Genomic DNA, 26305 nt, shown 5'->3' with positions numbered 1-26305 from the left:
GTCCCTTGTAGTGGGGGGTGCTCGCAGTGACTGCGGATGGCGCCGCGAATGTCAGCAAAATTGTAGAAATTTCACCAGCACACCAGTCCTTTTAAGATAGCAAAAGCTTCATTTATTGAAGTTTTTTGTCATATGACCAAACAAGCGCTTTCGGGACCGCACAGGATCCCTTCATCGTCAATGCTAAAGCCTGATGAAGGGACCCTGTGCGGTCCAGAAAGCGCTTGTTTGGTCATATGACAAAAAACTTCAATAAATGAAGCTTTTGCTATCTTAAAAGGATTGGTGTGCTGGTGACATTTCTAAAATTTTGCTACACAGTATATCTCACTACCGTAATTTTTCTTCATCACATTTAAGATGATTTTGAAGACAAAAGTAAAGACACCAATAAAGATAGTGACATGCAGATCCACTTTGACAGAAATGTTTGATAGTGGAAAAATCTATTAAATCTGGTGTATAGTCACTATTGAGAAGGAAAGAAACAAGTTTACTGGTGTTTTGCTGTTTTTGCTTTCCAATTATGTATAGTCTTATATTGTCTAAAAAAAAAAGAATATGAGTTCTATGCTTATGCATATGATGCAGGACTTGAGATCTTTTTCTAGGGTTATTAAGACCTTGTACATTAAGTGATACAAAGTTTAAGGAGGCCATAAAGAAATTGAGGAGGTATTCCAATTAAGTTTCTGGGGGCCACCAGCTGGAGTATAAAAAATAAAAATAAAGCTAAACTAAAGAAAATATGGTATTCCACACCAAAGAGATGTATCCTAAGCAAGGAAAGAAAAAGGAAACAAACAAGAATAGCGGAATCAAAAGGAGAAGTGGAATTAATGTGTACATCCCGAGTAACTGTACTTTATAACCACCGGCTGTCCAGACAGCGGCTTCTTGGATGCGGGTGGGCGTTTTTAAAAGTGCCTTCCTGCCCTGCTCGTGCCCGCCGCTAGGCGGAACACGAGCAGGAAATTAGCTTGAAATGTAAACAGCCAGCAATGGCTGTTTACATATCAGCGTTTGGGGGTCTGGCAATCCCGAGCTCCGCTGTACCCAGTGTGAGCCCGGGAACAGCACAGCAGCTCTGTGACCTGAGATCAAACGGAGCTCAGGACACATCTCCGTTTGATCCCCTCCTCATTGTCAGAATGCAGGAAGTGATGTATATTACATCACTTCTGCATTCCTCTGTCACTCTCCGTTACAGAAGCCAGAGAGAAGCTGGTGAAGCAGGTCTCTGCTTCTCTCTGGGGGTCCCTAGGTGACATTAGGGGTCTTAAAGACCCCTGATTTCTCCATAAAGAGGACCTGTCACTGCAAATTGGCTATCACATAGGGGGCTTGGGATCCCCCCTATCTGATAGCAATAAAGTTAAGTGAAAAAAAATGAAAGTTACAAAAACAAATTTAAAAGTGACATATAAAAGCAATAAAAAAAAGTTAAGTCCCTTGCCCCCACATGCAAACATGCGTTGAGTGCGCTTATGTGCGAAAACAAGGATTGCACCCATTACGCGCACAAGTTACATTTAGCCGCGAACGTCGGAGTGGGAGCAATAATTCTAGGGCCATCAATCACTGATAACACTAAACTGATGAGCAATAACCGCTTTTAAAGTGTCGCATATGGCCAATTTTGGGTATGGTATTTTTTTACGATTTCGTGGGCACACGCAATTTTAAAGCTTGACTTGTTTTGTGCCTATTTACCCAACATGACCCCGTCTTTTATATTTAAAAACAATTTGGGTAATAAATGTTTTATAACATGACGTAGGGAAAACAGGTTTTTTGCCCAAAAAATTTCAGTACAGCATTGCATGATGGAATAAATGTCAGTCAAAGTACCGGAGTACTGAATACTGAAATATGGCCTGGCCAGGAAGGGGGTATAAACACCCCGGTCAGCAAGTGGTTAATATATAAAATATAGGCCCTCAATATTGTTTTTAACATTAATCAAAATAACATACATGGGGTCCAGCTAATGTTGAGTCTTCGCATTCTTGAAAAGGTTGAACACTACCACCGTATTGAAGGTTGGAATCTGAAAGAGTGAGTTCTGATTGCCGGGGCAAGATGTTTATCTTTTGCTATATCAGTTGCTTGTAGGTAACACTTATGGACATATTTATAAACCAGTGAATGTGATTTTCACCAAACATTTATTGGTGGTGAATCAATGAGTCAATTCAAACTCATGCACCAGCAATATTCACCTGCAATTAATGTTTGGTAATTGTTGGGTACAGATGTGTCCCCTGCACTCCTTACAGCATTCAACACCTTTATTTTAAAAGTGGTGCTCGCAGTGATGCTCACAGATGGCGCCGTACACGTCAAAGTTGTATAAAGATTTTATCAAATCCCTGTGTACATTGATTGTGAAACAGCGTCACATATATCAAATAGCCAACGTTTTGGGGCTACGCAGAGTCCCTTCATCAGGGTGACATAGTGACCCTGAATTGTCATTACAATTGTTAGAATTACTTTATAAGTATGCCCCTTAGTTTTGACTTTGTTAGAAAAAGCTTATAATGCATATGCTAAACAATTAAAATAGCATACAATTTTTCTTTATAATTGACAATTTGTATTAAGGTTTTATACAATTAAACCTAATACATCTGTATTAGCTATAAAAGTGCAAAAGTGGTTGATAGATCACTGAAAAATAAAAGATTTCGTACACAATGGGTACACAGTTTCAATGTAGAGCGGGATGTTCCCAATTTACATCAGTACATTCCTATATTACTAGGTTAAGCCTATATACATTGTGCAATTCGATATCTGTAGTAGCAGTTTACCATTTATGGAGTTCTATGTCCATTGGACGTCTGTCAATCTTAGCATACAATTTTAAAGTGAAAGGACGAGGTTGAAGGCAGCTAGAGTTGCAACTAAATATAAATCTCAGATAACATTTTATATAGTTGCATTTTACATCTTTCCTTGATTATTTTGCTCAACAGCATTTATCTTACTGGATCGGAAGTTACCAGTGTAAGTTATGTTTTTTGGGGTTTTTTTGGTGATTCACCTTATCTAATGTACAGTATTTACAAATATTTGTGTATCATTGGAATTAGACTGACCTTTCAGGCACTGATTACTTATATAGTACACTTAGCACTGATCTTAATTCTCTTTTTTATTTTAATAACATCGCCTTACCCCTTATGATAATTCATTAACCTGTGTAACCTTAAATAATCAGCACTCGCTGACCTCTGCTCCTCGGACATTGTAAATCGGTGACAGTGATTTGTGTTTGGTATTGATGGCTTACAGCCTGAGGCAAATAGAAATAGATTTAATCATGATAGTAAGCGACATATGATTTTAACTTTTGATGTATCCTGTGAGCTGTAAAATCTAATGGACTGGTATTTGGTAAAGGGAAAAAAAGGTACAAAAAAAGGAAAATCTTAGTTATAAGCATATTAAATTGCTAATAAGTGTATTTGCTCATAGGTATTTTATATGACGTGATAATGTGTTAAACTTTTATTTACGCACTGGTGTGGGATACTAATCCATAGGTTATAATAAACTCTAAATAGGTTTTTGTTACAATGCATATGTGCATCATTTTCTAGAAAGTTTTTTCAATATGTTGCTGGAATAGGAATTTCAGTGTCTACTTTTTTGGATGCATTGATCATTGATAAATGTACAGTTCTGGAGTGTTGTGGGTACACAGAATCAAATATCTGTGCAAGCCAGGCAGTTTGACCATATGCAGAGTGTCTAAATGTTTTACTTGCAGCTCCACATGCCTCTGTGAAAATTAGTTTCTGATGTATGCTTTGCAAAAGATGTCTATTTAACATAAGAAGAGCCTACTCTCTTATTTTTGTTGTTGATTGGAAGGCATTTGAAAAAGAAAATTAACTAACATGGCTGTTGCACGCTGTAATTGTAAGTGGGAGGAACCACAGTATTCAGCTGTAGGGACAGGTGTCTGTGAAGGTTCTCATTCATCCAGGTCATGGCATATCTGTAAAAAATAAGTCAAGGCAACTGGACTTGCTGTTTTTTTCATGAAGACGTTTTACTGGTCATCCAACCAGCTTTCCCAGTTCAGAATGGCTTTGTACGAAAAATTCTCTGGGAATAAATATGGTGAATGTTGCTCCAATCCACATAATCTGTTAGTCACAACCAGGTGTTGATTGCGTTTATATAATTGGAGTCTAGGAGGTGTTATTAACCTGCCCAGAGAGAGGTGTTAAAACAAGTGACAGATACATGCAACTGCTGGGGATTAGTTTTGGGGCTAACCGAGTTTTAACACACTGAATGCTGTAGACCATCAGAGTGGAAAACTCAGACATTTTTATGAAGATATAATTAAAATATTTGCATGAGATTTTTCCCCTGAGGTGGGTATTCTTAATTCAAGGCAGTTTTCTGTTTCCAGTCATTTTAAAAGCAAGCAGGTATTCGCTAAACAAACTCTATACGTTTGTAAGTTGCATACAAATCACTGTGATAAGTGATTGCTTCTAGCTTTGAGATAAAAGGAAACATTTGTTTTATTTTCTAGTTTACTAGCATACGCAAGCTCTTTTCATGTGTCATAAATGGATGTAAGAATTTATTTAACAGAGAAATGTTTTGACAAAGAAAGACAGATCTCAAATATTGAAATGAAAGATCAATTTCCTTGTTGCCTTACCAACAGGTAGACACTCTATGATTTGACAATCCCTAACGGACTTTAGCAAGCTGAAGATTAACTGTTCCTTACATAAGAAAGTTTGAACAAATGTGTTGAACAATCAGCATTAAAAAAGAGACATACCTGCTATCTGTAATCACTGACATAGTTAGCAAAATACTAACCAAATTATTGTGTACTGGGAATTACATCTCAAAACCCTTACAGTCCAAAGCATTGGTGTCATTATCGTGATCATGGGTGCATGGATGGCAATAGGGCCATTGCCAGGATTGTGAAAGACCTCTGGGAAAATTGGGGAAACCAGTTCTGACTTTTGGTGGCTGTGGCCAGATTGTGCCTAACAGTGGGAGTGGCATAAAGATGGGTGATTAATCAGAACCTGTGCCTGTTTCCTGTATACACTGCACACACAAGCTACAGTCCTTTTGTCACAGTGTCTTTATTTACTATGCTACAAGTGACAGCCTCACAGTCACAAACAGAGAATCAGTATTAAAAAAATCACATTACATCTGCTTTTCTGCACGCAGAAAGCTAACACTTTGTCTGAACCTTCTTAGAGACGCTCGATCGCTTGACTGTGTTAAGCTCCCGGCCGGCCGTGTAATTACAACGGCCGGCCAGGAAGCTGCTCGTCGGGCTCCACCGTCCACTCGTCACAGACGAGTGGATTTTTCGAGCCCTGTATATAGTTGTATTTCTTGTTTTAAATATTTCACCTAAGGTGGGGGTAGCTTGTAGGGAAATAAAGTCTTTGTTGTGCTTATCACTGTGGAGGGGAGTGGCAGGCCCAATGAATTGCAAATAGGGTCATTGTCAGGTTTTTCTGAGCCAAGACCCTTTGATCTAATAACAAGTAGACTGGCTAATCATGGAGAGGAGTGTGGAGTTGTAAAGAGGGTCTTAGAAACCCTTCAATCTCCATTAGGCCTTGGGAAGCAACCAATGGGAGGCTTGCCATGCATCCCTATGGACACCAGGGGTATATTAATGATTGAGGAAAGAAGCTAGTTCTCTTTTACCAGGATGGGGCCCTCATGTGACGATTAATGGGTAACTATACATATAATCTTTCCCCCACTTAACTGTATGTCCGTTTGTCTGTTAGATACCAATGTCTGGGTATTTGGCATGTTTAAATCTTGTCTTTGTATGTTGTAGTTAAATAGATTGTTGGTTCATTGTATTTAAGTCTTGATACTATATACCAATAAATTCTGTTATTGTGTTGAGCTCAAAAATCTCATGAATGAATCCTTAGAATCTCATACCTGTAAGTGTGAATGCTTATATAGCAGATCATAACTTGAAATAGTAATTCAGGTAACAGAATTGGCGACCACTTTTTGGACATGATATTTTGAGTATCCGCGCAATAGCACCTAGACCTGGTTAATACAGGTAAGGTTATTGGGGTGGTTTTAAAACTGAGGATCAGTTTACCAGTAGTATAAGGCTACAACAATTCTGTTTAATTAATATAGGCACTTTTTATGTTTAAATGGGTGGGTATTAGAAGAACTCGAAAAACGAGGGAGGATATACCACATCATGTTTTTATTTTAAATATTTAGAAATCCCGAAATTTTATGTATATTAGAAGAACCATTAAAAACCAGTACATTTCATGGGGAGGATATACTGAGCCGGAACATTTTGCTTTTTGACTTATTTTTTTTTTTTTTCTATTGTGGCTTACTTTGTTATTTTATTTTTGTTTGTGGTTTGTTACCAAAGTAATTTTATCAGTGAGGCACAGAAAGATTGTTTTCGTTTTGGTGAAAAGCCTTAAAGTTTTAAGTTGTTGCAACTAAGTGCATAGTAGTTATTGGAAAATAACGTTGAGGACATTTTTGTTGTATGGTATTATATGTGGAAAATACCTTAATTCCTAGAAAAGGGAAGTTTATAGAAGTAATAACCTCTTCAGATAGATAAGAGTTTATTGGGTTTTCTGTGCATATAAAGCTGTGTATGTGTGGTAATTGGACCAGATAAAGATAATAATTGAAGGATTGTGGTATGTACCACACAGTTGTTCCTTGTAACTTTTTCTTGTAACATTTTTGAAGTTGTATCCCAGGTATTAGCCTGTAGGTTTAATATCTGTTAAATTTAGCAAAATAAGGGTACATTCCCTTTACATGTGGACCACCCTGCTATCCCTGTTTGTTAGATGGTTTGTGATTGGCTTTGAGGGCCTTTACAATTGTTTGCTGTCTCTATTGTCTGTCTAGGTGTTCCCGTGTACTATTGTTTGTGTGTTTACAGTAACATTTTTATTTTAGTTTATTTTGTTTCTTTGTTGAAGATTCTACTATGAAGGGCTGCCAGTTGTTTCATACTGGATAGTATTAATTCCTGGGATTTTATCTAGGTAGCTGACTAGACTTAGAGATTCATATCAGATTAATTTGAATCCATTAAGTTTCTCTTGTCTTCAGACAACAGGACATTTCTGGTCTTGGTACTTAGGCTTTGTTCTGTCGTGGTCCGGAGTTCCCATGGCAATACAATACATGGCAATACAAAATCCTACTCATCAGCCAAGAGTGACCTGACTGTGATGCTCACAAGGGTTGTGGTTGCAGCTGTGCAGTGTTTTGGTTCAATAATTTTTTTCTGTCATTACTTAAGTTATTGAAGCTGTCATGAGGCAGGTCGTTTCTGGTCTCAGTACTTATGCTTTGTCCTCTGGTGATCCTATGTTCCTATTTTTTCATCATTTTTTTTTAAAGAATATGTTTATTTTGAAAGTTTTTGTATATTTCAGCAAAAGAGACAATACAGAGGAACATAAAAGACATGGAGCATATAAATCAAGTTCAAAAAGGCGTAAATGCCACTGTCTCTCCCGAGGCACTTCAGTATTACAGTATTAAGGCACTACATCACATAACCTTCCTAATATGCAATATGTATCTTATCTGTAAGCTAGGGAGGACCATGGCCCAATGATAGTGAGCCCTACAGCTCCAGTCTGTTCCCACACGGTGGGAACTTCCTTCCCCCTGTCAGAGGGGGAGGAAAGAGAGGTAGAGGGTAAAGAGAAAAGAAAAGAGGGGGTTAGCAGGCACGGGTACAGCCACGGGTCCGGGGCACCCAAAGATGTGTTCCTTCACAGAGGCATCCAACTATACAGTCACAAGACTATTAAAGCTCTCAATAGTACAGAAATGCAGCCAGACACTCCAAGTAGCAGTAAACTTGGCATCTCGGTGGCACCTCAGTGCTTTACATTGATGTTACTCATGTTTCTGGTTCTTCCAGTCAAAACTGACCTGTACATTACAAGGCCTCTGAGGTGTAGCTATGGTGACCTGTTCACGCTTACTGGGGGGGGAAAACGTTTCTGTTTATTTCCTTCCTCTTTCTTCCTGAATATTAAAGGAGAACTATGGGGTCAGGGCTTTTCCCCATAGTTCTCCTTAGGCTAACGGGAGGACACAAACTAGCGTCCTCCCGTCACCCTAGGCTCAGTATACCGCGAGCTATAGCTCGCGGTATACTGAGACGCCGGAGCGGATCCCGACATCGATGTCGAGATCCGCCCAGCTGCGTGAGTGATAGCTGGCTCTGCCTATCTAGAGGCAGAGCCAGCTGTACCTGCCCCCTCCCCCGTCCGTTCCGCCAGTCAGCGCTGGCGGGTCGGAGCGGGGAGAGGGGAATCCAGCCCGGTATGTGTTCGCTCACCTCCCGATCTACTGAGCCGACCTGTGACAATCTCATTGTCACAGGTCGGCTAGAACTATGAGGTGAGTGAAAAGCACTCACCTCATAGTTCTCCTTTAATGATGTCGTTTTCTTAAGTACTCAAGAAAGTTATCCAGCAGCACTTATCTAGGTGCCTGGGGCATGCACTTTCCTTCCTTGATCTAGGAACATAGCACATAGAATCAGCTCATGAATACAATACACCTAATGTATGCATGTCATAAATACTATGCCATATCATTGATGCAGTAGCTGGGCTGTGACAGATTCATTCATTCAGAACATAACGGTTGCCTTTCTGTGATTTCTAGTCTAGGTTCACATAAACCTGAGTGCTTGCCTGCTAGGTGTTTTTTCCTCTTTTTTTATATAAGGATTGGGGAATTCAGGATTAGTAAATTCTTCTTCCTAGATGCTTTAAGTCTCTTTAATCCAGATGATCCACAACTCTCTTCCTTGTTGGGTAATTCTTCGCTTTTCCAAGAAGCCTTGCAGTCCCTGTATATTCTAGGGTAGAAATGCCTGGTATTATGGAACTGCTTTAATTTTCTAATAGGGAGTTTGTTTCTTCTGGTAAGGATGAGACTGCTCAAGGCAAAAGTTCAGTCATCTGCATTTATTCAGCATCAGAAAAAAAAACCCAGTTGCCTTGTTGTTTGAGGCTGTGCTTTCCTCTTTGAATTTAGAGGATTCTGCTGTCATATCTCTTACTGCGGTTCTGGCTTAATTCGATTTGCCCAAGAATCTCTGCAGGGTTTTTTTCTTCTTTATCCTATTTTCTCTCTGGAGATTGGGAAATTCTAGTAAAGCAATTTCCGGAAGATTTTATAAAAATAATAAAGTGATAAATGGTCTATTTTTCCTAAAGTTGATCCTCCAATTCTAGCCTTAAAAAGGCATTGACTATTTCTGTTGTTGATGCCCTTTTCTATAAAGACCCTACTGACAGAAATTTGGAGATTATTTCTCATACCAATTATTTTGTTTTATCTGGTTGAGCTCTTCAACCATTTTTTGCTAAGGTTCCTATTTCCTAGATTTTGGTCACTTGGACTAAATCTGTGCAGGTCAGATGACTGCTGGACATGAGCAATATTTAATTGATTGTGTTGCTCCGACGACTATGACTTCTCATTTCATATGTGCAGGGATCCCAACCTGAAATAAGTAATTTCAGGGAGGTGACCTTCTCATTTCAGGGAGGTGCCCTCTGTCAACCCCCCCCCCTCTCTGCAGGGTGGGGGGAGGGTGCAACAACAAGGAACAGAGCACCCCCCTGAAATGATGGCAGATCGCAAAGAAGCTAGTGCTTCCTTTGCCATCTGCTGGTATTTTTTAGTGTTCTGACAGCTGCTGCCGTCAGGAGAAAAAAAAACAAAAAACGACATGGGAACTAATAGCTAGATTGCTATTGGCTTTTTCAATTTGCAATAGCAAGCTGGCTTTTGCACCCGCCCTCTGCTTCTATCAGTCAGCAGAGGTGGACCTGAAGGAGAACTTCAGGTCAATCTCTGCTGATTGACAGCAACAGTGGGCAGGTGCAATTGCTAGTTTGCTATTGGCTATTGCAAATTGAAATAGCCAATAGCAATCTAGCTATTAGTTCCTATGCCTTTTTTGTGTGTGTGTTTGTTTCTTGTTCTGACTTGACGGCAGCCAAGAATGTCAGAAAAAACAAAAAACAGACAGCACGGAAATCTTTACTCCTGCTAGATAGAGCAGAGTAAACCTTTCTGGGAGAAAATTTGAGTTGAGTTGAGATGTCTGTATGTGATTCAGTTCTTGATGCTCATTGTCTGTTCTCTTCTGTATATGTTTCCTTTATTCAGATACACAGAGCTATTTGCTTTAAAAGAGAACTTTGAGTAAACCTTTTTATCCCTTAGTTCTCCTAACATCCTCCCGTGACCCAAATCTTAGTATATATCTCGGTATAGCTCACTATATACTGAGAGCACTGCAGACGGGACAGATCCCAACAGTACTGTCGAGATCCACCCAGCTGGCTGACGGTGGGCTCTGCCTATTTAGAGGTGGAATCCCTGCGGGGAGCAGTGACTGACATTCACCGCCCTCTGCAGGGAGATGATTGGAAAGTGAGCGAGCGACGGTATGTGTTCGCTCACTTCCGGATCAATAGAACCGACGTGTGACAGTTTCATTGTCACACGCCGGCTCTATCTATGAGGATGAGTGAAAATCACTCACCTCATAGTTCTCCTTTTAAGTGTTGGTCGATGGAATCCCAATGCAAGAAGGGACTTTTGCATTTGCCTTAGAGATTTGCAGGAGATTTAAAAAAAAAATGTATTTACTTTGGATCAGAATTTTAAAAGAACAAAGAGCTGCAGGAGGTTTAAGAGAACACTTACCTCAGTTGCAGATATTGAGGATCAGCGTTGTAAGCCTGCTCCTTCTTTTCCATCTTTTCCCCATTCCTTTCATTCTTTCAAACAGGATTTGCGTTCCCAAGCTCAGAAGATGTCTGACATTTTCAAGCCTTTTTTCAAGCTGGGCATTCTGTCCAGCTACCCAATATAAAAGACCTAATTAAAATGTTTTACCATTTAATGTCTGTTGGATACATTTGCTAATACATGTAAAGCTTGTGATTTAAAGTTTGTGAGTGTTTATTGTCCTCAATAAATACAGTTACTGAGCAAACGTTATGTTTTTGTCTTCTTTGTTTAATTAGGTTCTCATTGTCTAGTTTTAGGAGTTATAGAAACAACATATGTTTTTGTTTACATTTATGAAAAAATATGTAAAATTAAAATGTGCTCACAAACGTTAAAGAACCACTTTATCTAGGTTCCCAACTTGGAATATATATGTATTTGTCCTAAGTTGAAGCTTGTATATAGGGATGCACTGAAACCGATACTGAGCACCGATACTGGCGCTTAAAATTTTTTAATACATTCGGCTGCCGTAAGGTCCCGCGCTTGTGGGGACCTCATGGTGGCTGTTTACAGCACCAGCCCGCCCATCTCCTCCTCCTTAACACACCGCCCGCACCTGTGTGATCCCGCTAAACCGTCTGAGAAGCTGGACACAGCCCTGGTGACACGCCACACACAACCCTGGTGGGACCACACAGCCCTGATGAGACTCCGCACAGCCCTGATGAGTATCTAACTTCATATTATTCTGCATTGCTGTATAATGATTTGCTGGGATTTGTATTCCCTCTACATCTTGGAGCCAGTGGCAGAACTACCAGGGTCGCAACGTTTGCAGCTGCTTCCAGGCCCTGGCGCTCTACTGCTTTCCTAAAATCATTAGTCTATATTGTTTTTAGAAAAACTGTCACATGACTCTAAATTCCACTAATTGGTATTGGTGAGGACTTGAGAAAAAGTATTGGTACTCATACTCAGTCTTGAAAAAATGGTATTGGTGCATCCCTATTACTCGGTCTGAAAAAAAATGGTATTGGTGCATCTCTACTTATATACAGTGGCTCTTTAAAGTGTGTGATGGGATGAGCTTGTTTAGTCCTAATTTTACCATTTTGGAAATGTGAACTTTCAGGGACATTTGGTTTCTTGTGGGCTGTGTGGTGCTTTAGTGACAGGTTCCCACAATATTTTGCTTTTTTTTTCACCAGAAGGCTATCCCTGCCTTTCACCATCATGTGGAAGGTACGATGTCCATGTTGGACCAAGTAGTCAGTGGTTGCTGGACAATCAAGCATGGGCAAGGACTTTACATCTCATTCATGGCCAATTGGGTATATTTTCTGATGGCCCAGAGGATGCAGGATGGTACACATTGCTGATACTGGTTGTGCTGCCCGCATCTTGAAACTTGGTGACAGTAACAGATCAGTCACTTCCATTCCTTTCTCCCAAATTCCTCTTCTGTTGAGTCATTTTCAGAACCACCAGTTCCCCCACAAAAGCATTTAAGAAGCTATGCAACATCTCAGGCAAAATGCTGCCACACTGTTTTTCAGCTAGTATGTCTATAAAACAGGAGCCACACTGGGGCAGAGATTCTGTCAGCTCTGTGGGGAAAGGTACAGAGGTGATTAACCCCTTGCCGTTGTGTGTGATAAAGCCTTCAACCTATTGTCTGCCCTTCAGCAGGAAAAGTTCACAATCATGCCTTGCATGGTACACATCCATAACCTGGTGGTGCAGTGGTTGATAGTTAGGCATCCTGGCTTACAGGATCTTCGGAGGAAGCCCAGAAGGGTGTGTAGTCATTTCAGGCAGTCATACCCAGCCATTGCTCATTTAGGATGCATATACTGTATTGTTACCATTTGAGGAGGCAACCAGAATGGGAATCTGTAATAGAGTGCATCAGCGACACTATTCTTGTAGGGTTCCTGCTGGAGCACACACTGCGTGGTGTAATAGAACAGGCACTGGAGGCACAGCAACAGGATGAAGAGGATGAATTCTGGTTTCTTACAACCTGCTTTTTCCTGACCTTGTCCCTCTGAAGATCATGGGTAAAAGGAGTAGTATGGTTATGGTGTCTGTGTTGAGGAGAAGGACACGGGGTAGGCTTCTAGGGGTGGGTGTCAACCTTCATAAACCCTGGGATTTGTAGGTGGTTAGGGAGCAAAAAGCAGAGGACAACATTCTCCTCAGTGACCCCAATGAGTTGGGTTCCTCTGCCTACAGTAATTTCTGGCAATGGGCTCATTCATGCTCCAGTGCCTGTGAAAGGAACCCAGGATTCCTGTCACCAGTCTTCTACTTCCATTGATATGTGGAAGTTGCTGATATGAAGGTTTGTAGATGCAATTGCAGGAAAAATCTGTTAGCAGTAATAATGGAGAAATGTGATTAACACACAATATGTTAACAAAATCCTAAAATGTGGGTGTTACTGTAGATTTTGATTATTGCAATAATCATGTATACACACAAGTGCTAAACCCTTAGAACCTGAACAACTCAAACTCAGCAGGTTGTGTTGTATATGAAACAGATATAACATTGCTGATGCAGTAGTAATGTGCAAACCCCAACATGGCTGTAAGCCTTAGATGGCTCTATCCTGCCACCAGGTCAACAGAGTATTGTAAAATTGGGGTCAGAATCAAGCTGTTTAGGGCTACACAGAGATTTGCCTATTTGTTGGAAACATTGATCCTTTTCTCTTCTTGAGCAGGATGAATTAAATGCACACATACTGCATCTGCTGATCACAGGAGTTTCAAGGTGGGGAGCCACAGATCTTGGTGCTTTCATGGATAGGGAGATTGCACCCATCCCATTATTATCAGGGAGAGGTTTGCCCTTCTTTAGCATCCCTAGCTTTTATAAGACACTGACAAATATAACAGTTGGACAACACCACAGCCATGGCTTACATCAGCCATCAGGGAGGCACCAGAAGTCATGATGCTCAAGACTTCCTGACATGACCTGATCCTGCCATGTACAGAATTTCACTTCCCAGCCTTGCCCACCATGCACATTCCAGGCATGGAAATTTGGTAGGCGGACTTCCTCAGTCCTAACTGTCTGGATCTAGGAGAATGGTTTATTTGCCCAGATTGTTTTGGGACTTTTGTCTCACGCAAGCAACACTGGACATGGTCCTACTGGTATCAAGGTTCAACAACAAGCTGGCCAGGTTTGCCACCAGAACCAGGGTTCCAAGGGGCTTTGCTGTGGATGCCTTGATTACACCAGTTCGGCTTGATTTATGCATTCCCTTCACTGAAGCTCTTGCCTTAACTGCTTCACAGGATTAAGATGGAGGGCATTTCAGTGATCTTATTGCTCCTAACTGACCCATGAGACCATGGCATGTGGACATAGTCAAGCTCCTGGCAGACTCTTCATCCATGGGGGCTTCCGGATCATCCAAACCTACTCTTCCAAGGACCAGTATTCTACCCTGTTTCTCAGTCCTTAGCTTTAGCAGCCTGACTTTTGAAGCCCGGGGCCTGAAGGACTGAGGCCTTCTGGAAGCTGTCATTCTTATGCTTTTAAAAGCAAAGAATTTGACCTCCCACAAGACCTACCATTGCACCTGAAAGGTTTATTTGGCTTGGTGCAAAGCTTAGACGTTTCATCCCCAGAGCCACTCTGGGATGTATCCTATCTTTCCTCAAGTTTGTTCTTCACCAACATTTAGCCTTGAGTACACTCAAGGACTAAATGTCTACCTTGCTGATTCTTTACCAGAGACTTCTCACTTCTAAGGCCTCCTTTCTTTTTAAATTAGTCTGTGCCCACCACCTTGTCCGGTACCTTGTTTTACAATCCTTATGCCGTGTGAAGTTCCCATACACTGGTGGGACTGGGCTGTTCGAGTTTACCTCTCTACTACAGCTTCCATCCACAGGTCTGACTATCTCTTCGCTATTCCTAAGGGTCATTGTATGGAGGCGCCAGCTTCTCGTTTCACCGTCACCAGGTGGATTTGAGGAACTACCACCCGGGCCTATGAAGTGAAGGGTAAAATGTCTCCATTTCTGGTCCACTTCATGGATTTTCAACATCAGGCTTTGGTTTCACAAATATGTGAGACCAATTTACCTACTTACACCAGATGGGGTGTTCTTCAAAAAAAAACGGGTAATCAAGAAATTTTTATTTTTTATTGCTAACATAATTGCCATTCTTTTGCCGCTTGCTTGTTTTTTTTTTAACATTGGTTGTAAACACTCACAGCTTATACAATGCCCACCTATAGCATGCTGTCATCACAACACAATGATTTCTTCTCTCACATTTTCTTTTGTTTCCATTGATTTGCACGGCAGTTGTAATTGTGCCTTAATTATCTGAAACTGATTAGGATTTTGATTAGCATTACCCTTGCACATCAAGAATATATCGGCACCACAAGATTGCTCTATTAATGATAAATGTACTTAAACTATTCTTGTGTTTTACCTAATCACACAATCAAATGACTAGAATGGGCTTCATTTATCTAATTGTTGATGAGAACATTCTACTAGCTAAGCATATAAACCTCTGATCTTCTAGAAGTCATTGCCCGAAGAATGAGCTGATCACCACATGCACTTAAATCAGGCTTTGGAGAGCCTAAGCTGTACTGATACTGTTAGCTGTGGTGATATGATGGGGAATATTTTTTGCTTTTGAAGATTTCCTGGTATCATTACTTTGATGATATATTGAATTAAAATAAAAGGATAGATTTGTACACTCCCTGAAGTGCTCAAGCCGAGTAGAAATATTTGAAGATTCACAGAGGTGGTTATAGTAAAATTGAACTCAGTTGTATTCTTCTAATAAGACATAATTTTACTTAAATTATCAGTAAAGGATACATAGATTGACTCCACACTGTAACCAGGGAGATTTAGCTAGTAAAAAGTAATCTGTAATGCCGCATTTCTTGTCCTCGCACTGTACATGGGATAGTTGAGGAATAACTTCTATTTGAAATATTCAATATATTAGTTTTAGTTCAGCAGGTATTCAGAGGAAGCAAAGCATGCTACTTGTTGAGGTGTTAAGCTTTTTTATTGCTTGAAGGCTATAAAGGAAAGTACATACAGATCCATTGCCCTTCTAGCAGCAAGCAGAAGCTCCTTAATCAAAAACCAAAGGTGTTAGCTGCTGCTGGCTCTGCCTAGAGAAACAAGACTGCACTGCTATGATTTGCTATTTTTTGAGCCATGAGGTTTGTAAATGCAGATTGAAAAATGTTGCTATTTGTCTAAAATTAATGTATGAAAAATATTTTAGCCATAAGTATTCTTTGTTTATTTCTCTGTTAAATTGTATATTATTTCTCAAGAATACTATTTTTTTGTTGTCTCTTTTCACTTGAATGTGAAAAGTTGTGTGTGACTAATTTGAAATATAAACTTTTTTCTCCATGACTAAGCTCAGGAATGAGTGAAACATTTGACTAACAAACTTTCAATAAAGAGATTCAGTGTGGAACGCAGAGCGGACAGATTTTTTTCTTTCTTTCTTGATCTGTTTGTAAATGCATAAAATTATGTAATACTTAACAAAAAACTAAGACCACATAGTAGACAACAACAATTTTTGGATAAGGTTAGGGGACTTAAGTAAATATTTTATAGTTACATCCTGCTGGGCTGGGTGTAAATAATCTTTCTGTCATTATTAATGCATGTACGTGTTGTGTCTTGAACCATATTTATACCCCAGTTACATTTCCTATGATATAATATTTAAACTGATTTGTCTAAAACACATTGGAGATCTATAGTATATCATGGTTTTCAACAACAAGGCAAACTTGAAGGGTTGGTAGAACTGTAAGTTGGAGCGGACGTTGAAGCATTGAGAAAGTATAGTGTATGATAAGGTGACCAGATTTTCAACATGAAATCCAGGGTCACCCTACTCAACATGTCCATGTTTTAACCACACCCACAAGATCACTCCTCCATGCCAATTGATATTACACAGTATAAACAATATATAAATGTTAACAATACAAATAAGGGTAGTCTTACTGACCTTACATTTAAAAACCTTAAACCAAAACAGTGTGGAAAAATGGGAGCATGACTAGGATTATGAAATATCTAGGATAGAAGCAAGAAACAAGTTCTGCGGTGTGCACAGTGCACATAAGGGACTGGTGGGTATGGCATGATTGCATCTAATAATTGGAGTGGTTTAACCACCTCCCGGCCGGCCGTCTTTTTATAGCTCCCTGGATCTGAGCGGGCGTTTTTAAACAGCCGCTCAGCCACGCCCACTCGCGTGTGGCATGTGTGAGCGGGAAAGTGCTGATCCGTGTGTGTTTGTGTCCATCTGCGGCCCCCCCTCCCGCTGTCACGCTGGTCCAGGGCTCCGGTGCGAGCCCGGGACCAGCATAGTGCCTCTGTGACAGGGGATCAGAGAAAGATCGTTACACGATCTCCCTCTGGTCCCCTCTCCGCTGTCAGAATGCGGAAGTGATGTATAATACATCACTTTCGCATTCTTGTGTCACTCTCCAGCTTCAGACGCTGGAGAGAAGCTGATGAAGCAGATCTCTGCTTCATCAGCTTCTTTGGGGGTCCCTAGGTGACATTAGGGGTCTTGGAGAAAAAAAAAACAATTAAAAAAAAAGTCCTCACCTATACACCCGTCTTTTATATTTTACCAAAAATTGGGTAATAATAATTGTCTCCTAACATAATGTAAAAAAAACTAATTTTTCCTTAATATAGTAAAAAATAAAAACCGCAGTGGTGATTAAATACCACCAAAAGAAAGCTCTATCCTGTCCCCAAAAAAATGGTATAAAATTCATTTAGGTACAGCATTTCATGAGGGAATAAATGTCAGTCAAACTACTACAATGCTAAATACTGAAAAATTACCTGGACAGGAAGGGGGTGTAAACACGTGGTCAGCAAGAGGTTAAATGGGATTGATTAAAGGAGAATTATTCGGTGAGAGAAAAACATTCATTCCCATAATTCAAGCTGTCCCGTGACAATAAAGCTGGCTCTATTGATCGGAAAGTCAGCGAACACATACCGCCGATCACCGACTTCCCGTTCCTCCCCTGCAGAGATCAGTGACTGTCAGTCACCGCTCCCCACAGGGATTGCCCTCTCTATTTCTCCAGTGCTGACGGGAAGAACAAATGAGTGAGGGGGCGGGCACAGCTTACTCTGCTTTTAGAGAGGCAGAGCCCACTGTCAATCAGCTAGCAGTATTGTCAGGATCCGTCCCAGCTGCAGCACTTCTCTGACCCTGAAGAGAACTATGGCCAAAAAGGTTGGCCCATAGTTCTCTTTTAAACAGAACATGTGCCTATTCACTGCATACATATGCCACGGTTCTTGTACCCATGAACTACTCCTAATTACTGTAGAAACTGTTGAGACAGCAAACACTTTGGTCAGGACTATGTACAACATAGTGTTTAGAATGCAGGAGTCTGGGAGGAGGGGGGAAGAGGGAGTGTCATAGGATGTGCACATGCGTCTGTGCACAGAACAAGGGTCTTGCCAGCTGGTTGCATGCATGTTTGCACATGCCTACCCTAATTTATGTGGGCATGCTTCGCAGACACATTGGGCGTGCATTTACATGAGTATTCTTCATAATTGTCTTGGCATCAGACAGCCTATTTAAGATACAGAGCTGAGCTAGGACGTTTCTGGATAGTCTTCAGTTGTTGCCCTGTCACCCACGCTCCTGTGATCTGCTTACCTGTTGCTTACTCAGCCTGCACCTGATCTTGTCTCTGCTATGACTTGTTGTGTTCCTTGTTCCGAACCTGACTCTGTTTGCTTGCCTGTTGCTGATTCCTCAAGCCATAGAATGCCAGAATGGAGCGTCAGGCCAAAAAGGGATGAAAGAGTCCAAGTTCATTTGTAATTGTTGGTAAATAGTTAATATAAAAACAGTGTTTAGAGTGAGAAAACACTCCCCCTTTTGTCAGGCTACAAGATAATGATGAAATGTTATTTCTAGATATGCATACCTATGCGTGTATACCACAAATTCTATTTACCATAGAACAACAAAAATGATGGCATGAACAGTTGCCTCATATAATTACAAACATAGACAAACTAAAATGATATATAATAATACTACAAATAATGACGGTAAATATATAAAATTGTAAAGACATAAAATTGCATAAAAAACTAAATGTGCAAAAATGTAATGCCATAATTGTACTAAAAATCATTAGGAAATCAAGCTGCTGAAATACAACAAATTATCTTCTGAAATAAGTGGAAACACTATGGGGTGTATTTATAAAAAGTTTGCAGGGCAAATACTGTAGCTGTGCGAATGTCTGAGTTTTAGTCATTGTGGCCATTAGATGAAGCTGAAGCGCATAGGAAATTTAAATTCACATCAAATGCAGATCAGCAGCTTTCCATTTATGTAGTGTAAATGCCAGTTCTGGATTGCATTTAACCTGTTTAGCATTTCTTTGAACATAGCAGGTTCTATTGAGATGTTTCCGCTATAGACAAAACAAGTCAAAAGCAACCTTCTGCTGTGTTTTGGTGCTGAAACGCATGTACCTTGACCTTGAAGTTTAGCTTGTATCTCTTTGGAAGTTTTCCTTAACTCTTTGTCTACTATTCAAGCTATCCTTCTGATTAATCTGTTTTCTTCTTGTGGCCATGTCCAGGGACCTGAGTTACACTACCAAATAGATAAGCACACTCCTGTTTAATGGTCGCACTTGTAACATGTGATCAATGGTGGTTGGTGTGCAAAGCTCCTTAAAACAGGGAGAGGAACCCTGTTAAACACAGAAATGAAAAAAAAAATGGCTAAAGAGCGCTACTACCCTTTGGAAGTGATGGCCACATTAATGTGGTTTGCTATGTATAAAGGAAAGATGGGGTGACTCACAGTTAGGATGGCAGCAGAAGTGTCTGAAGATCCCCTGTGGAGTGGCATCTTGTTTCCAGGTCCTTGGAGTGGAGCAAAGTACAAGGGATGGTAGGCTACAGGTCCAGAACATGAGTGTGGTGTTTACCGGGCACAGCCTCAGTGTAATGACACCCGCGGGAACCCTGCGGACTTTTTAAAAAATTACAGGAGGGAGGGGTAATGACCTATTCGGCCGCTGTGTTCTCGTGGGCGTGATTACACTGAGGCTTGATAAAGAGGTTATACCTCGAAAACGCGTAGCCTATTCTTTGAAACAAGACGCTACTCCACAGGGGATCTTCAGACACTTCTGCCGCCATCCTGTGAGTCACCAGATCTTTCCTTTATACATAGCAAACCACATTAATGTGGCCATCACTCCCAAAGGGTAGTAGCGCTCCTTAGCCATTTTTTTTTCATTTCTGGGTTACACTACCATGAACCTTAAATTTCTTAACAATTGCAGCTTTAGTCTCAGGAACATCAGGCTCTCAGAGATGATCTTATAGGCTTTATCTTTGACATGCTGGTCTATGCAGTAATTTTCTTTCTGATCTCAGACAACTCTATTCTTTGCTTTCTCTGGTCCATGTTTATTGTGGTGCACTTGAGAATACTAAATAGCAGAATTACTACTTTTCTCAATTTAAATCTTCTGGCAGACTGATTGCAAGGTTAAAGAAGGTGATGCTAATAACAGAAAACAGTTTGAAATATTACTATGTATTATAATCTTTTCTGTGGGTACTAACAAATCTGTCCAGACCATTTCACAATATCTTTGTACAATAAGCAATAATTCATCTCTTTTCACATTTTCTATGCTTTACTCTATGAGATACCAAAGACATGCAGGTATACATGAGACAATTGCTTTTAATGTTATCACTTTTAAAGTATTGTTTCAATGAGCTGCAAAGGTATCAACAAATGTATCCATGTCCGTAAACTGTGAGCATTTGTGCTACTACTGTTATTTGCATCGTTGTGTGTTTGATACATGTTGAGTTGTGTATGTACATATATTTCTAATTTGTGATTACACACAAACTGTTTGTCTTCTATATCTGTAAAAAATAAGTCAAGGCAACTGGACTTGCTGTATTTTTCTTGAAGACGTTTCACTGGACATCCGACCAGTTTTCTCAATTCAGAATGACTTGTACAAAAAATTCTCTGGGAATAAATATGGTGTATTTCGCTCCAATCCACATAATCTGTTAGTCACAACCATGTGTTAATGCATTTGCATAATTGGAGTCTAGGAGGTGTTATACACCTGCCCGGAGAGAGGTGTTAAAACAGAATTTTAGAATTAGGTGTTAAAACAGAATGTTAGAACTTTTTGTACAAGTCATTCTGAATTGAGAAAGCTGGTCGGATGTCCAGTGAAACGTCTTCAAGAAAAATACAGCAAGTCCAGCTGCCTTGACTTATTTTTTACAGATATACCATGACCTGGATGAATGAGAACCTTCACAGACATATTTGTCTTCTAATTTGGAATATGGCCTTTTTGGCTATTCCCAAATTTTTGTGTAAATCCTAACAACGAATTTCTGTTTTTTGGGTCTGTTTAATATATCATTGAAAGTGTTTTGTTATACCTGTTCCACAGCTGCCAAAAAAGCTGATCCTGCCAGAAATCTTGTCAGCTGATAACTTTATTTGCTCTCTGCCTGTGCTGATTGTAATCTGTCAGTATGGGTTCCAGCTATCTCTGTGGACTACAGAATACCTCCCTCATGTTGTGGGGAAGAGGACAGGAAGAACTGTTCTGTTTGTAGGGTGACAGTGTTGCTCTTCCATTTTACAGTATAGTGAGTGAATGTTGTCACCCTAGGGCTGAAAGTGTGTGTCTGGCAGGATCACCATGTGAAAAAAAAGGGAAAAAATGTCACCACATTTAAGGACTGGCAAGCTGAAATATGATTTATGTTTATAGGATTAGATATGCTTTAATATTGTATCCCTTTATACAAAGTTCCCCTTGATGTGGGTCAGTTCATCTTGGGTTTCCTTTGGCATGGATATTTGTACTTACAGTATCTTTTAATTTTCTATACATGTTGACCGGAAATGCCTGGAAAAAACATTTGATTTGATTAAAGAACCTGCCAGAATTTCTGATGTGCAAAAGGGACCTAGGACTTATAGAAAAGCTGGCCCTCTGTTTCCTCTTTTAGTTTTATTAAAGAAAATCTGTACTATGAGAAATATGGGAGCTGCTTTTGCTGACCATCAGCTGAAAATACTAGCTGCCTTAGGGCCTGTATTGATGGGCCTTGAGCTTGTGTCGACATCAGTTTGAAAGGCTTCTGAGATCATTTAGAATGTATTTATTGACAGGTGCATTTGACCGGCAGTGACCTCTTTTAATCAGGTTTTGCATTCCCATAGACTTGTATGGTAATGCAACACCCATTTTAAGCAAATGAAACCTCATTTTTTCAGGTCACTGCCATGTCTGGCTTCTGAACGAGCAAAGAAATTAGGAATTCTAACAGTTCTCTCACTTTTGTTTTCTGTCTATTCCAAATTTATGATTCTGAAATATGGAAGCGGGACCAAGGCAAGTAAATCATATAAGTAGGCCAGGATGATATTCCTCCTAGTTATATTTGGCAAGGTTTCAAGAAATGCTCTCTTCTGTCAGCTTGACCTTCTAATGAAAAAAATCCTTTTGTCCCGAAAAACACGATGAATCCAAATAGAAAATGGTAAAGTCCCCTTATTCTTGCACTCTGACTCTTGTGGCTGTAACTGCTTGCAGGCATCCCTTTATAAATAACTTTTTAAGACAACTATAGTCAGTAAACACTTCTCCAATAAAGACTGTTTGTAAGTTACTTGGCATCATATAAAAAGGGGAAATCTTGAAGGCACACAACATAACATCAGCTAGGACTGTAACTTAGTAAGTACATTGATTTCCAGTAAATCATAGTGGCCTGGCTAGATGATGGAAAGTGAAAGTGTTAGTCAATGAGAACTTGGTCCTCCTCCTCTCAGCTGGTATTAGATGATTTGCTGTGCTCTCTTGGCATGAAGTCCTTATAAATCTGTAGCCTCGGCAGACGATCTCTAAAAACTGTCTGTATCAAGGCATCAGTAAGTGAAGTGTAATATAGAAATGGTGTATTTTTCCATAGAAGCAGAATAGAGAAAACAATGTGAAATGCAGACAACCCTTCTTATATACATTGATGTGTATTTTTGGGAGTTGTAAAGAAGAGGTAGCATAAGCAGCTGCTAATTGGTATAGGGTGCTAAAGATAATGCTTTGCACATTTTACATCATACAAAGAAGTAAAAGAAAGTATAGCAGCACCTTTTGCTGGCCCAAATAGGTTTAACTCCTTCCTGAATGATCGTTCAATTCGTTAACGACCAGTGACAGGATAATCCCGTCATTTGGTACAATGAGCGCTGGTCCGTGAAGGGAGTGAGTTACTACTGTTGATGGGTCTCTCGGGGTCGGAGGCAGACCCTCAACAGCACATCCACACAATGCATAACATTTACATATTTTAGGGCTTTTTCACACCATCTCCAGACCAGTGCGTTTTTTTTGTCTGCACAAAAAATGTATACACGGTAATTGCAATGGTTTTAAATTAGGCTAGTTCACACCATTGCGTTCATTGAGTTCCAAAGCTTTTCAAAAAAGTACAGCAACATGCTTTTTTTTTTGCACAGGAGTGCTTCAAAAATTAGAGGCGTATGCAAAAACACATCCAGAACCGGTAACTGTAGATGGTGTGAACAAAATTTTACTAAAAAAGAAAATGTTTGCCAGTTAGGTCTCTCAGTGATATTGGTCAATTTGTTTTAATTCTTATAGATAATAATGTTACTCTGGCCTATGTACAGAACAACAAAAAGTTTATACATCTTACTATATGAGCCACACTGTTTTGAATGGCACTCTGGGATGTTAGGTTTTATTTATTTGTGTGCGTCCCTTCTAAAATAATCAAGTATTTTTTTGAAACAGAGAAAATAGAATGCACAACGGAAAGTAATTTTTTGTGTGAATTCTGTGTCCAGATTTTTACAATGTAACATATTCAATGTCTTTAGGAAACAAGATTGTAACAGATGCATAGGCCTATGAACAAAAGCTGCTTGCCTTATAGTGGCATACAATCATGACACAGAGGGATATTGGAGTGATCTGTTGCTAAAGGAAGTGTGTGGCATACACAGAAAACACAGTGAGGTTAGCAAGTGATTGAGGCTGATGCACCTGATTGTCATTTCACAGGAATAGGCATTATTATTTTTATCCTGCAGTTTTTTCTACCAGCTGGAAGTACGTTATGTGGACTACTCATGTCCTTTGAAAGAAGCAGAGATTTGTATTGCTTTTACACAGCTGGATTTCACTTAAGCATCTCTTGGTGGATAATTTCTGTGGGATTGTTCATCTATACTAGGTCCTTTATTTCATTCATCCCACCTACCTGTGAAAAATACATACTTGCTGAAGGCAAAGTGCACTTTGGTCATGTGAAATCTCACTGAATTAACGTTATCTGTGTGAAAAGCAACTCTTCGCCTTGCTTAAAAGGAAAGAGCCTTTTTATTTTTTTTATGCTAAACTGTCATCAAAACCTTATTTCTGTGTATAGTTTTTAATACACCCTGCACATTTTTGTAAATAATTTATTATATCCTTTCATGTGGCGACAGAGAAGAAATGACACTTTGCTACAATGTAAAGGAGTGAGTGCACAGCTTGTATATTAGTGTAAATTTGCTGTCCCCTCAAAATAACTCAACACACAGCCATTAAAGGGGTTCTAAACCCTCTGGTTTTTTTTGCAGTAGATATAGGCAAGAAGTGTAAAAAAAAAAAAAACGCTTAAAATCATTTTAAACTTACCTTGTTATCGCTTTACATGGTCCTTTTAATAAAATACATTTCAGAAGCTTGTAAAAATGTGACCGTCACGACAAAAATTACTTCAAGGTAATTACTGCTATAATATTTGGTTTGCTCTTGATTCTATTTGATAACTATAAAAATTGCCAAAAAACATTATAGTAAAGTAAACTTAAAATAAGGGATCAGAGGGGGCTTACAGTGTTAATTAGCAAGACTGGAGTATCTAGATATGTCCCCCTTGGGACTTCATATCTCCAGGACGTTATCAGTTTTCTGCAGTGTGGAAGCTCCTAAAGTGTTTTCATATATTTGTAAATTTTATAAATTAATAATTTTTACTGTTTTGGTAACAAAAAGATCGAAAGTTTTTCTCTGGTCAACCAATCGGCTTCCTCCACATTTTAGTGAATAAGGAAAGTGTGTATATCAAGGAGAGACTGAAATTGGGTAGGAGAGAGAGAAAGAGGGAGAGATTGCTGAAAGAAGGGTACTCCCTGGGACTTTTCATTATTTTACTTTATTTTATTATTCCTCGGTATTACTCTTTCGGCCTGTTCCTGTTCATCGTTTTTTTTGGACGCTACTCTCTGGAAAAGAAAAGAGTTTGCCTGAAGATCCAGTTTTCACATGCACATAAATATAAATATCTATTTGTGTATTTATATATTTATACACTCTCCATTTGATCACTACAGGAGGCTCATAAGCAGTAAAGCTGCTGTTAAAATATAGGAATAAAGTAAAAATCCAGTGTGTGTGATATATACACTATATTGCCAAAAGTATTGGGGCACCTGCCTTTACACGTGCATGAAGTTTAATAGCATCCCAGTCTTAGTCCGTAGGGTTTAATAGTGAGTTGGCCCACCCTTTGCAGCTATAACATCTTCAACTCTTCTGGGAAGGCGTCCACAAGGTTTAGGAGTGTGTCTACAGGAAAGTTTGGCCATTCTTCCAGAAGTGCATTTGTGAGGTCAGGTACTGATGTTGGACGAGAAGGCCTGGCTCGCAGTCTCCGCTCTAATTCATCCCAAAGGTGTTCTATCGGGTCGAGGTCAGGACTCTGCAGGCCAGTCAGGTTCCTCCACCCCAAACTCGCTCATCCATGTCTTTACGGACCTTGCTTTGTGCACTGGTGCACAGTCATGTTGGAACATGAAGGGGCCATCCCCAAACTGTTCCCACAAAGTTGGGAGCATGAAATTGTCCAAAATGACTTGGTATGCTTATGCTTTGAGAGACCTTCACTGGAATTACGAGGCTGAGAACAACACCACACCTTAATCCGCCCCCTCCACCAAACTTTACACTTGGCACAATGCAGTCAGGCAAGTGCCATTCTCCTGGCAACCACCAAACCCAGACACGTCCATTGGACTGCCAGACAGAGAAGCGTGATACGTCATTCCAGAGAACACGTCTCCACTTCTCTAGGAGCATCCCTAATAAGTCACACTAATTTGATGTTTTAATCAGCAGACTTTGTTGATTATATTTTGGGGTAAATATATGGCAAATTGCAGTTACTTTGCGTTGGGAAAAATTTCTGGAAAATTGTTTCTAACTTTTTTTTACTATTTATTCCCAATAAGAACCAAGGAAATAAAAATACTTGTATCCATATTGCTACTTAATATTTAATCTGTACCCCCCCCCCCCCCCGCAAAGACAAAA

General features: G+C 39.8%; 1 protein-coding gene across 1 annotated transcript in view; it reads left to right on the top strand.

Annotated features, from left to right (window-relative positions):
* Positions 1–26305, top strand: part of LRRC20 (leucine rich repeat containing 20) — a 146344-nt gene that overhangs the window by 5570 nt on the left and 114469 nt on the right. The gene's annotated exons all lie outside the window — the stretch shown is intronic.

The sequence above is a fragment of the Nanorana parkeri genome, unplaced genomic scaffold, assembly GCF_000935625.1.
Source record: "Nanorana parkeri isolate BGI_ZX_2015 unplaced genomic scaffold, ASM93562v1 scaffold793, whole genome shotgun sequence".
Classification (NCBI taxonomy): domain Eukaryota; kingdom Metazoa; phylum Chordata; class Amphibia; order Anura; family Dicroglossidae; genus Nanorana; species Nanorana parkeri.
This window is presented reverse-complemented; position numbering and strand designations above follow the sequence as displayed.